Genomic DNA, 14,133 nt, shown 5'->3' on the forward strand with positions numbered 1-14,133 from the left:
GCTTTGTGGAACCACATAAAATCTGTTGATAAGGGGGAAGGACATTTTGATTCTGATCTGGCCTTTTTCAGATAGGGGTTATGTAGAAGACGAGGAAAGAATATGAGGAAGAAAATAGCATTTGCCCAGAGAATATCTTATTTTTTTTATTTTTAGATTTTATTTATTTATTCATGAGAGATGCACGGAGAGAGACAGAGACAGAGGGAGAAGCAGGTTCCCTGCAGGGAGCCCAATGTGGGACTCCATCCAAGGGACTGCAGGATCAGGACCTGAGCCAAAGGCAGAGGCTCAAGCGCTGGGCCACCCAGGTGTCCCGTGCCAAGAGAATATGGACAGCAGTGCTGTCCTCCGTGGATGGCATTTTGTTGGCAAACTGCAAACACCTTCTCCAGATCGCAGGCACATTCTGTGTCCCAACAATGTGGTTCATGAAGCAATTTGTAGTCAGTTTCTTTCACAAAATGATGATGTTTAAGAACATCTTGCAATTAGACCAAAGGAAAACAGTGTTTATTCTATGAGCTGAGAATAGGCTGCTAGTCTGAGTTCTAATTAACCCAGTGGTTGATTCACTAATGCCAAGCGTCTGTTAAGGAAGACATTAAAGCAGTTCCACAGGTAACATTTTGCAAGGGGCTTCTTGATCACAGCTCTTCATGTGGTGGTGGTGGTGGTGGTGTGGACCCTGATGCACTGAAATGTTTACCTGGGGAAACCTTTACTGCTAACTGGATTCTTCTCACCTCAAATCCACTTGTGAGAAAATGGAGATTTTCTTTTTTCCCCCAACAACTGTGTGTAAGTGAGGTCTCTGGAAATAAGCAAGTGATCCCAGATCAGAGTATTAGCCCATGCATTCTGAACAAATACAAACAGCGAGGCTCAAGAGAGAAAGCTCTGTTTTGTTTTCAATGCTAGCTGACAATCGGCTCCTTCAGAGCTCAGAGAGCCAGAGGCGGAACAGGCTGCCTCAGGGGCTCTTGTTCCACAGTATGCTTTCCTTTTGCCCAGTTAAGGCTTTGACTGAAATGGTAATTGGGGGTAGGGGGGGTAGGGTAGGGGGTGGGGCATCTCCTTGGGAGCCTGTAGGGTTCTACTTTGTTCCACTTTATCATAGTTCTGAAATCCCTCTCTGATAAGGCTCCACAATCCTATGAAACATATCTAAGAGATTCATCTGGTACCTCCGAGGTGAAAGATGGGAGTAGAAAATTAACCTTAGTCACTTCAGTGTGGCAAAAATGCGAGGTATTTCTGCCGCCCACATTCCTCTGTCCATTCTTGATAACACATTAAACACACGCGTGCACACACATACACACACACCCACACACCCGCACACACACATACCTCTTCCTGTCCTTTTTGGAGGGTGTGTTTCCTTTCTGGTGCTTCTCCACGTGGAGGCAGGTTAAGGAGAGAAAGGCTTGTGTGGAGGGAAGAGGCTGTATTTAAGAACTTGGCTCCTTTTGCCAAAGTATTATATGCCTGGACATAGCAGGACTCCGACCTCCGCAAGTTTAGACAGGAACCCAAACCAGAGCCCTCATACTCAGCGCCCTCTTTTCCCTCCTGCGTAGGGCTGTCCACCCTCAGTCTTCCCTTCCCCTTACTGCTATCTGTGACCATCCTCCTCTTGAAGCAAAGCCTTTGGAATAATCTGCCCCTCTGGGCTCTTGACTGATAAGAAAATGCTGCGTGGAGACAGAGCTTCGAGAGTCTCTCTCATGCAGGTGCCCACTGCCCCCTGAAGAATCTCAAAAGATCTTCGATTTCCTTCCCACCCTTTAATTTTGTGGGGAGATCATGGAGATCAAATGTGGAACTTTCCCTTTTAACATGTGTGTTGCTGGGGCTGGAAATATGAACGGAGCTGGCCCTGAGCAAAATTACGAAATAGGTATTTGGTATCTTCCTTCACCTTTAGCTTCTTGCACACCCCCCTCCCTCCTGTCTGCCCTCCCACCTCAATTCCCCTTCCTTTCTTGCTGATTCAGTGCAGAGCCTCCCAACAGCAAATCCTCAGCTGGTTCCCAGCCCTTCCACCTTCCACATCTTTTAGACCCCAGCAGGGTCTCAAGGCACACGGCATTTTAACAAGGCATCTTAATTCTCAGCAGTGACAAGCTGGTGGGTAGGGAATCCTCTCTATCCCCTGGAATCATGCTCCTGGAGAGGCTGCCTTGGGAGAGATGTGGTTAAGTTCTCCCTGAAAAGTCAGGCTCTCTGAAAGCCCATTCTAGGACTCTGCTCTAAAACCAGCAAAACCTGCAAAGTGTGGGTTTTCTCTAAACAGAAGATTAGCAATAGTTACTGATGTGAACTGTTCTGTTTTCATCATTGGCGTTTTGATCTCAGAGGGAATTCTTATCACTTTAATCAAGCAACGACTATTTTCATGGGACACGACAATTTTCTCAGATACAACAATTTTTTTTTTTTTCAAAAGGAACAAGACTGGGTGAGCAAAGATCTGAGTTCTTGTTCTTATCTGTCACTGGGTAACTGTGCAGCCTTGAGCAAGTTGCATCCATTCATTCTACACACATGAGAACACCAGCTCTGTGCCAGGCACTGGGATATAATGGTGAGGAAAGCACAGGAAAATGACCCAAGAAACCACCATTACAAAACTTGCTCTACAGGAGGTTTGCCCATGGCACACAAGAAGACAGGAATGAACGTCTAAGTCTGTTTGGAGGAGGGGAGGACTTTTCCTAAAGCAGGTAGACCGTCGGCTCTAGTGCTATGAAATAAGTTTTTCAGCTGTACTAGACCACACACAAGCTTTTTGACAGCTTCATTTGACTTGAAAACTATATATTGAAAAAATATATATTTCTATTAGTGGTGATAGTGAACATTTGATCATGTGCATGTGACTTTCAACTTTTTCAAGGTTAACAAATGTCTCACCTCCCAATTAATAGAAAGACTTTAGAACACTCAGCCAAAACCTCCTCCATCTTCATTCAATTCCATCTTATTTTTATAATCACAAATCAATCATTATTCCGTTGCCTAATATAATCAAGAACTATTTAGAATCATCTAAATATTTATTAATTAATTTCTTTGCTTATACCTTTTTGCATCTCATTCCTTCCATTTGAGTTAAATTTTGTTCTTCCTGAAGTAGTAGGGTTTGTTAATTGCACTGGCAATTATTATTATTACTTTAATGATAGTTTAGCATAGAATTTTAGCTTGCTGACTATCTTGTCTAAGCATCCTGAAGAAACTACTGCAATGTCTTCTGATGTACACTGTTGCTGTTGAGACTTCTCATATCAATCTATTTATTGTATATTTTGGGTGCATTATTCTGACTTTTGCTGCATAGATCTTTGCGATATTCTGCTGTTTCACTACAGTGTGTTAGGAGTGGATTTACTTTTACTTATCCTGGGTCAGGACTTTGTGAACTTTCTGAATCAGATGACTTATGTGTTTCATAAATTTTGGAAAATTCGTAGTCATTGTACTTTCCTTTAAATTTTTTTTTTCCGTCTGGAACTCCTGTTAGATAACTTTTCATATTGTCCTCAATGTCCCTTCATCTCTCTTCATATTTTTCATCTCTTAATCTCCCTGTGATTCAGACTCACATCTATCCTCCGGTTTGACAATGTTCTCTTAGCTCTTCCTAACGTGTATTGAGTTTTTAATGTCCACGAATGTATTTTTGTGTGTTTTTAAAGAGATTTTATTTATTTATTCATGAAAGACAGAGAGAGAGAGAGAGAGTGTGGCAGAGACAGAGGCAGAGGGAAAAGCAGAGTCCATGCAGCAGCCTGATGTAGGACCCGACTCTGGGACTCTAGGATCACACCCTGAGCCAAAGGCAGATGCTCAGCCACTGAGCCACCCAGGCATCCCTTGTGTTTTTTTTTCCCCCCATCTTTGCATTTTTTTTTCTCTCCTGATTCTTATTGTTATATGATTTAAACTCTTAGACATCCAGTCATGCTGTTTGTGGTATCTGCTAACTCTTGCTCATCGTGGCCTGTGTTTTAGAATTTTAGATTGTGAGTTTATATCCAGTGAGCCGTTATCTGTGAGGATCTTGTGAGGCCTGGATTAGAGGCATGGTTCTTCAGCAAGCTATATATTTGCTCTGAAAATACAGTACTTTGGGTTCCATTCCAACTCTCAGCTTTGCATAGAGCCAGGGCCACATCTCCTATCTCCAAGTATATATTTATACACCAAGCTTTGGGTTACTGGGGGAACATTTTCTTCTCTCTCCTGCTTCTTCTTCAAAACAACCATGTACTTACATCCTCTGTGCTGCTGTGGTTTTCAGTTTTAGCTGCTTTTTCATACTTTCCCACAGTTTCTTTTAATTCAGCTCTGCATTTAAAAGAATGTTCGGTATAATTCATTCAGCATTTCCAAGTGTTTTATAACTGGAAGTTCTAAGTTTTTCTATATTGTTAGAAATGGACATCCCTATGTACTTTAAGAACTAGATCACAAAGGAATTTTAACTAAGTTACATCATTTTGTTATGTGAAAGGGTGGTTGTATTTGCTGACTGATGTGCTAATGAGAATCAGCCATGGTTAACATACTATTACCTCAAAAATTGGGAAGGGCGACTGCCATGAATCAAGAATAAAGCTTATGTTTTTTGAGGAAAGAGATAATCAGTGAGAAAATGGTTGAGCCGTAAGAAGCCTTGAGGATTAATGCATTCATTTATCAGGGTTTTTGTTCATTTTGTTTTTTAAGTGTGGAGCCCAATGTGGGGATTGAACTCAAGATCCCGAGATCAAGACCTGAGTGGAGATCAAGAGTCCGAGGCTTAACTGACTGAGCAACCAGGTGCCCCTATTCATCAATTGTTTGATGTATATATCCTATGACCCAGAAATTGCCAGGGATGTACTTCTTCCTTTTATAAAGCTCAACCCACTGTGGGCAGTGTGGTGGGCAGCAACACACTGTGAACAATACACAAATGATTAAAGAGCAGTTGCAGATGGTGATACGGCTACAGAGAACTAGAGAGACTTGGGAGGTGTTGGTGTCCTTGAAGAAGTAGCACAAGGTGAGTCCTAAACAATTAGAAGGAGCCAATCATGAGAAGAACTAGGGAAGGGCTATCCAGTATGGAGACAGCGTGCTGTCCCGCTGGTGAAGAGCACAGGGAATCCGAGCGAGACACCAGAGCAGAGGTCCTGGGAACACAGAAACCAACTCTGCCAAATTTGTTCATTCCTTTTCTGTTCTCCAATCCCCAGCTTTCCACATACCACTAATCCTCTTGCCAGCTGTCCTGTTCAGCCTCGTTATTAAGCAAGCTGCCATCCACCACATCAAATATTTCTAAGTGCTCACATGAGCCACGGGAATACCTAGAACACCTGCTTCTGTGGTATTTTGTAACTCTGGCTCCAAATCCTCAGGGCCTTTGCCATTAATGACTATCTACGAGTTCTTGCACCTGTTGTTTTTATATGATTCTGTCTGTGTTCACAAGAATAACTACTAATTATGTTTTGGTATAATAAATATAAAATTTGCTATCATGGTTTTAGAAAACAAAGAACGTGCTTGATATGTTGATAGAAAAATCTCTAGCTTTAATTGTGAAATGCCCATAGACCTTGGTGAGGTATAAATCTACATAGCTGTGCTTCAGGCTAATAATAAGAACAAATACACATCCATATATGCATGCATACATGTATTTATGTGACCATATTAAAAGACTGGAGAGGGGTCACCTGGGTGGCTCAGTGGTTAAGTGTCTGCCTTTGGCTCAGGTCATTATCCTGGGATCCTGGGATCCTGGGATCAAGTCCCACATTGGGCTCCCCACAGGGAGCCTGGTTCTCCCTCTGTCTGTCTCTGCCTCTTTCTCTGTGTCTCTCATGAATAAATAAATAAATAATCTTAAAATAAAAGAAGACTGGAATTTATTGTATTCCTTTTCTTATACTACTACTAATTAATCTATACTCTTGATAGTTTTAAAACTATTGTTTACTTGATTTTTCTCTATTTTCAGAATGATGACATGAGGTCAGTGCTCTTATCCCCCTTCTTTTCCAATGATTCAAAAACTGAGTCCCCCCAAAAGGACTGATTTGTCATGATGGCTCAACAGAAAATATTACTGAGACTAGAGTAAGGGTAAAATGTGTAGTCCATCTCTACACTTCATGAACAACATTTACCCCTTAATTTGCATTAATTCAACATTTATTTTTTTAAAAGACTATTTGAGAGAGTGTGTGTGTGAGGACATGGGCGGGTTTGGGAGAGAGGAACAGAGGGGGAGAAAGAGAATCCTCAAGTAGAGTCTCCACTGAGCACAGAGCCCAACAGGGGGCTCCATGCAGGGCAGACCTGGGGATGGATCCCAGTACCCTGAGATCGTGACCTGAGCCAAAACAAGAGTCAGTGTTCACCTGACTGCACTACTACCCAGGTGCCCTACATTAATTTAATATTTAAATAGCGATGTCATTTTCTACCATTAGTAGGAAGGCTGCTGCGCATGCGTTTATTTTTGAAACAAACATTCATTGACCAAGATTAGTTACTGAACATGAAAAGAGAAAATCTGTTTATACTCAGACATCTGTGATTTCATTTCCTTTATTTTTGAAGGCCTTTCTCTATGAAGTCGGGATATTCCACAATGAATTCCACAATGGGATATATTTCTGAAACATTAATCACATTAGAAGGAGTTACTGTCATTAATCCTTCGTACAGCAGTTGAAAATAGACCTTGAGAGGAGTGTTGAGAACGCTAAGTTCAGACATGAAGAACACTCCGTGGGAGGAGTATCCTGGTAGAGTTCTGCTTTCCTGGGGCACAGTCGTAATTTAATCTTAGCATCAGAGTCATGAATGGCATGGCTGTTTGCAAGATTAGGATTTATCAAGTGACTTTTCTCAGTGACAGTGTTTTCTCGGTGCTGGTGCTATCCACCCATTCCATCAAGCTCTTTCAGTACACACTTCGAGACAAGTTATTTTTTTTTTTAAGATTTTATTTATTTATTCATGAGAGACAGAGGCAGAGATGCAGGCAGAGGGAGAAGCAGGCTCCATGTGGGGAGCCCCATGCAGGACTCGATCCCAGGTCTCCAGGATCAGGCCCTGGGCTGAAGGTGGCGCTAAAGCTGAGCCACCAGGGCTGCCCCCTTTGAGACAAGTTAGAACACAAACCAGGAATAGGAAAGCTTTTCTGTTGCATCTATGTTGCATTTTGGGTTTTGCTTTATCTGCTCTAGGTAAGTCTCTTCTTGTCTCTGATGGCAAGGTACTCTGTTCTGCACTAGTCAGCTACAAAAGACCTCAGTTGTGAAAATCAAGTGTTATGGAATTGTACACAGTTGATTCCTAATCATCCCTTGAGTAGCTAAGCTTTGGGAGGAGGGAGAAACAAGGAAAAATTACTCTTGAAAGCAAAGGGATGATCAGAATACAAGGCCTCCTTGCACAAGGCCATCCTCTCCTTATTTATTTAGTTTTAGGTGTCATGGAAATAGATCAAAATCCTAGCAGACATTGCCATGTTGTCACTTGATTGAACAAAATTTGGAAAGAGAGACAACATCTGTCACAAGGAAATTGGAAAGAGGTGTGGGATAGGGTATAATTACTAGGTTGGGCGGGCTGGCTGGTGTAAGTTCTCTTCCTCCAACCCTACTTACAAATATTTCCCTTATGGCAGAATTTTGAGTCTTGAATGAAGGGAAAGTAATGTAAAATTTAGGAATTTTCTGAATTAATAACAGCTAATGTTTACTATGTGATAAGCATATAGTAAATGCTTTATCTATAACAGCTAATCCTCATAACTACCCGGTAAGCCTGGTGCCTCAGCCACTTTGTACAGAACAAGAGATGGAAGTACAGAGCATTTAGGCACCTGGTCCAAGGCCATACAGTAAGGAAGGGATGGAACAAGATTCGAACCCAGACAACCTCACCCCATGGTCTAAGTGCTTTATCACTAGTATATGGAACATTGTTTGCCTCTTATGTACAGGGCATCTTTCTGGGTATGTCCTCAGGAATCTGATATTCTTAGGAAGGAAGTGAAGAGTGGGAGGAGGATTATAATACAAAGTCCAAAATTCTTTGCCTAATCCTCATGGACCTCTACTTTGTAATTCAACTCATTTTTTTTTTTTTACTACTTTAATATGCTTTTCTATGTCCCCATTCAAATTTTTTTCTAGGTGAATCCTAATGACTATCCATGAAGCTCTCCTGACACTTGAACTCATAGCATTCATTTCCTCCTCTTATAATAACTACTGTGAGCCAGGTATAATTCTGTGTGCTTTACATATCACTGATGCAAGCCTTGAGGACACCAAGAAGACTGTGCCAGGGGCAGGAGTAGAAAATTCACAGGCCCCAAGGCAGGAGCATGTTAAGCATGTACCAAACCTCAAAGAGGCCACTAATACCTAAAAGTAACAGTAAAAATGAGCTATATGAGTGCTCAAGGCCAGGGGTCTTTCCATCTCTTCTGGATAACCAAATACTCAGGCTTGCCTGTTGGAGTAGTACTTTGGAATATTATCACAATTATTTTTGTGTCGACTTAAGAATATAACCTCAAAATATATGAAATAATATTTTCAGAACTAAAAAGGAGATATGGATAGATTCATAATCACTATGGGAGATTTTAACACATCTCTTTCAATAAAGGTTGTAAAAAGAATGGGCAGACAAAAAATAAAAAAAAAAGCAGGCTGACTACAGGGTGATTGGAAGGGAATGCTGGTTCAGTATGCCCACCTCCATACCTTTCCCCAGTCCTTCCACCCACGTCAAAGGTAGAGTGAGTGAGAGGTCATGTCACGGCACTAGAAAATAACTAAGTCCACAGGTGAATTCAGTTTCACTCTGTGTCTTCAGCCTCATTAGGAACAGAAACTCACTGCTAAGAACTGGATGACAGGTACAGAATTCTCCGTGAAAATCACTCCACTGAGGTGTTTTAGTGGTGATGACTGAATCATTGTTCAAAACCCCAAATACCAGGAAAGATACTAACGAATCTATGACTGCATTAATTTGCTACAACGAGCTTTTCCTGTCCTTCATCAAGTCAAAACTAGCTATTCTAGGCTTTTCCTAGGCAAAACCAGTTATACCTGTTACAATATTTTACCTCCCACAGGTGGCTTGTTATAGGCATCTTTTCCTCACAATTGTAAACTGAGAAAATCTACCTTATTAGAGTCATCCGAATGGGAACCTAACAAACATGTAGATGTCCAACCTCACTATTAATCAGATAAATGTTATAGCGAAGATGAACTATTTTTCCACAGATACCACATTGGCAAAGATTTTAACTCTGACAACACAACTGAGAAAAAAAGGAAACTCTCATATACTGCAGGTGAGACTGGAAATTGGTTTGACCATTCTGGAGTGCAATTTGTCAACACTTTATAGAGCTAAAAATGCACCTATTTGACAAGCCACACATCTCTTATAGGTAGGTATCAAGATCCTAAAACTCTCTGAAAAACCAAGTATTAAAATTCCAACCTGTTGAGGATCCATATTTTTGTAAAATACAGTAAAAACATAAAACAAACGAACCTTAAAAACTAATAAAATACAAACCTGATTTTTTTTTTTTTTTTTGGTTACTAGTTCAGTAGACATCAAAGTACTCAGGTGATTTGCTTCTAAAGTTTCTATTTTTTTTTTTTTTTTTTTTTTTTTGCTTCTAAAGTTTCTAAATGCTTATTCTCAGTTTCTGCACTTTCTAGCCATGCGTCTAGAAGTCTTGATTTTAGACATTTAAATCTAGGTAGTCCACACTGTCTCTTCTTCAAAACTCAGTTGAGAGACTTCTGGCTCATAAGAAGCAGGGAAAGAATGCTGGCTTTGGAGTCATGCAAATCTCCATGTGAATTCCAGCCTTGTTCCGTGCTGAGAGCTGTGTGACCTTGAGTCCATGTTTACTCTTTCAAATCACAAAAAGAGTCCCTGGCACATGATGGACACAATAAGTATCTAACGAATGCTCTTTTTGTCTGCCATCGTAACTGCTAAGGCACAGAGTGTTAAATGACTCCAAGTCTGCCTTGAGGTGGTGAGACAGACATGTAACAAATAATTGCAAGAGAGGAAGACAGGGGCCAATTCAGATACACTCAGAGGACTTAGAGGTAATTGAACAAGCAGTGAGTAACTATTATGCTATCCTGTGTTGCCATTTAATGTATCTGGGCTACAATTTATTCCACTTACAAAATGGTTCTCTGCTTTCTATTCTGCTGATTCAAAAGTGAGAGCATAAAAATATGAAAGTCTTGGTATGTCATAAAGCATAATACCAATGTGAGGCATTGTTCATCACCCCCTCTCCCCTGAACCATGTGGGAAGCAGAATAATAGCCTTTCAAACTCATCCACCTGCCGATGTTGCATGACAAGGAGGAATTAAAGTTGTAGGTGGAGTGAAGGTTGCTAACCAGCTAGTCCTAAAATCAAGAGATCATCCTAGATTAAGTAGGTGGGCCCAATATCATCATCATGAGGTGGGCCCAATATCTTCATGAGTGATGAAGACGTTTAGATCAGAGAAAGTTTTGAAGATGCTATGCTTCTAGCTTTCTAGAAGCTGGCAAAGGCAAGGAAAGAGATTCTTTCCTGGAGTCTCCAGAAGGAATGCAGCCATGCCAACAGCCTGACTTTAGCCTATAAAACCTATTTCAGAACCAGCAAATAATAATAAATGTGTGTTGTTTTTAAACTATGACATTTGCAATAATTTGTTTATAGTAGCAATAGGAAACCAGTACAAACCACAGCCTCAATACTCTGAAGACAACAGCATGAAGAATGGATTACTACAGAAGGCTATGAGAATGTGAGTCCTGCTTTTCTTCTTTTTGATTTCATGGTCATGCAATGAGAGACATTGGGTTAAAAAACAGAGACACTGCCCTTTCATGGTTGGTCTGGGTTTAGGACCAGCAGGATGATGTCTTTCATTAAATATTTTCTAGATCTATCTAGCTCTGCATGCATAGGCAGTGCTCATCTCTACTCACTAATTGCCCCAGTGTATTCCATGTGAGACACCAAGCAGAGATCCACTAGAAAAGCCTCAGCTTCTATCCATGATAACATTTCTTTCAGGCCAAATACTGTGCAATAGTGTTCCTCTATTTCTCCTGATTTGTATTTCAGAATTTTAGGTCCACCTGATAAACTGATAATCATCTCTCAGAATGTAGATCAAAGGTTTCTCTCCTATGGTAAGTTTACTTTTGATCCCAGTTCTTCATTTTCCTGTAGTAGGATCCATATCCATATTATAGAAAGGTAGAGGATACTTCCCTACTCCTTGACTTCGGGCTTGGCCAGGTTACTTGCTCTGGCCAATGGAATTTTAATGACTGCAGCAAGAGCAGAGACTGGAGCAATGTTTTCACAGACTGGCCCTCTTGCTCGTTAGTGACATTCTATGAGAACATCTGGTCTGAGGAGGATGAGAATCATGTAGAGCAGACCTACAGCTTCAAGAATGGGGCCCAAAGCATGGAATCAAGCACAGCCCAGGGAATTGGCCATCATCTTGCAGACCATAAGCCTCAGAGTTATTAAGTCATTGTGTCTTTAATTTGTTGTGCAGCATTATTGTGGCAATAGCTGACGGATATATCTCCTCTATGAAAGCTTTTCTAATAATTCCCATGAGTACAATTGACCAACCACATCCTCTTTTGTGCCTGTGGTACTGTTACAGATTTATATATCTGTCTCCCAGATGGATTTAAGCTCCTCAAGGGCAGGTACTGAGTAGGATTTGACTTTGTATCTATGATCCCTAACATGATAGCCAAAATATAGTAGGCCTCTATGCTTTTTGTTATTATGACAAGATACAATTAAACAAATAAAGTCATGAGTGTTAGGAACACACTATTGCAAGTCTGTGACCTTGAAGTAGGGGCAGTGAGGGGGAGGAGGAAATCACAGATTTCTGGACTGCTGCAAATGTCATCAAATACATAAGGGGCCAAGCTTAGTTAGTAGATGGAATAAATCCTTTTTTTCTAAACATACATGTTCTGTTTTTCAGGTATCTGTAAGTGCTAGTGAGATTCATGAAACACATTTATTTCAAAGTAATGACAAATGTGTAGTTGCTTGTATCATCATGTATTTTCTTAAATAATGTATTAAGAAAATCTCATTTCGTATGACAAAAAGTTTCGACATTATTCCAAAATAGGGGGGAACAACTGATCTAGAACATTCCCTTTAAAGAGGTCGTAGAGCATTCATCACTGTGTGGTGTCTTTCTTGCTTGACCAGTAGACCATGTAGCAGGGACTTGGCATGTCTATCTGGCTTATTCTGTCCTAAGTCTCCAGGTCACTGAACATTTACATCATAAGGGCAGGGCTACTGTCAGATTTCAAGATACCTCAAAGAAAATTATAAGCTTTCATTCTTTCTCTACCCCTCCTATCACAAAAGCTGTCACATCACACTGCATTTTCCAGCTCAGCCTGGGGTTGTAATTATAGTCATTGCCATAAGCATTCTTCCAACAGAGAGGCTTATTTAATAGGAGAAACTCACAAGCAACAAAGGAAAAGACTTCCAGTACGGGAGTAATGAGTGAACACGGAGAGTTTAAACATGAAAACTGGGCAGCCCCGGTGGCTCAGCGGTCTAGCGCCGCCTGCAGCCTGGGGTGTGATCCTGGAGACCCAGGATCGAGTCCCACATTGGGCTTCCTGCACGGAGCCTGCTTCTCCCTCTGCCTGTGTCTCTGCCTCTCTCTTCATGAATAAATAAATAAGTCTTAAAAAAAAAAACATGAAAACTACACACTGGCTGTGGCCTGGTGTGGACTTAACCATGTGCCTTCCTGTGCTAAATATTTATAGTAGTGAAGGGGTTTCTGTGCAACTGTTAAAACCCTTACTCTTTAAATGGTTTTGTTTTCTTTCATTCTAATTCATTTCAAGGATGTCACCTCTAGTCTGTCTGTGGCTGGAATAGTAGAAAGAAATATTTAAGGGTTTAAAGACTTCTTTTGGAGACAGAGAGGAGGCTGTGGAGAGGGAAGCAACATACCAATGGTGATTTCACTTCAAATTTTTACCTACTCGCAGGGGACTCTCAGGTTCTTGACTTAAGCCAGGACACAGCCATAGCTCTCTGGGGCCTGACACTAGTAGGAAACCCTGGAAAGGATGTTAAATATTTGTTGATGAACATATGAATGAGTAAGTGAATATAAGAACACATGCTTCAGACTAATCCTTGGCTCTCATGCCCCCTTGATCATCCTCCCCTGAGCACCCTGCCCTCCTGTGGCAATGAATAGCTTTCTATTTCCCTAATACCAGGCTTCCTATCACAGTAACTTCTGGCTTCCTTATCTTCCCATGCAGACCACCATAGTCTGGCAGCTTCCGCCTCCACTTTCAAGTCACAACTCCAGCTCCATGCTCTGGTAGTACTTTATACAAAAGTAATGGTGCAAAACTTTTTACGTTGCAATTTTTGCCGCTCAAGTGCTCAAGGGACCATACATTTTAATCACTACAGCTAAGCAGCGGGCTTGGTGCCTAACACATCGTCGATATTCAGTAAGTGATCATTGAATAAACTTAATGCTATTTGACTCTTCCAATGCCTTCCAAATGAGACTATAAATGACTTCAATGCAAGATGATCTCTTCTATAATTCTTCACTTCTTTATCTCCCTTCCCCAGCACATACCAGTCCCCCATCCCGTCCCAGAATTGATCAAGCAGCAAAAATGATTAAAATACAATTGTGGGTGTTGGGGTTAAGAGGAAGGAGGGAAAAAAATCATTGGATGAATTTTAGCTGGGGGTGGCATCACCAGATTTACCTGTGGGAAAGAAACATTACAGTTTAGAGAGAATAACGTTCTAAAGTAGACAAGAAGGTCATTGTGATAGTGCAGAAAAAAATGATTATAGATTATTTCAGGCTTTAGAGTCAGGGCAGTGGGAATAGAGAGTTGGGGATACACATCATGCATTTCAGAGATAGCATGTATAGGATTTGGTGGCTGACTAAAAATGATGCAAAGATGGAAGGAGTCTAGGATGGCTCCAAGGTAGTTAGCTTGG

The 14,133-nt window shown here is 41.0% G+C and overlaps 1 protein-coding gene and 1 long non-coding RNA gene across 8 annotated transcripts in view; one reads left to right on the forward strand and one right to left on the reverse strand.

Annotated features, from left to right (window-relative positions):
- Positions 1-14,133, reverse strand: part of KLHL31 (kelch like family member 31) — a 142,611-nt gene that overhangs the window by 87,213 nt on the left and 41,265 nt on the right. The gene's annotated exons all lie outside the window — the stretch shown is intronic.
- LOC125752219 (uncharacterized) lies at positions 9,320-13,778 on the forward strand. Of its 2 annotated transcripts, none has more exons than XR_007401184.1 (3): positions 9,320-9,391; positions 10,789-11,267; positions 13,422-13,778. It is a non-coding gene; the product is annotated as an uncharacterized LOC125752219 (long non-coding RNA). The 2 variants fall into 2 exon arrangements; XR_007401183.1 differs by having other exon boundaries at positions 10,789-10,876; positions 11,200-13,778.

This window comes from Canis lupus, chromosome 12, assembly GCF_003254725.2.
Source record: "Canis lupus dingo isolate Sandy chromosome 12, ASM325472v2, whole genome shotgun sequence".
Lineage (NCBI taxonomy): Eukaryota > Metazoa > Chordata > Mammalia > Carnivora > Canidae > Canis > Canis lupus.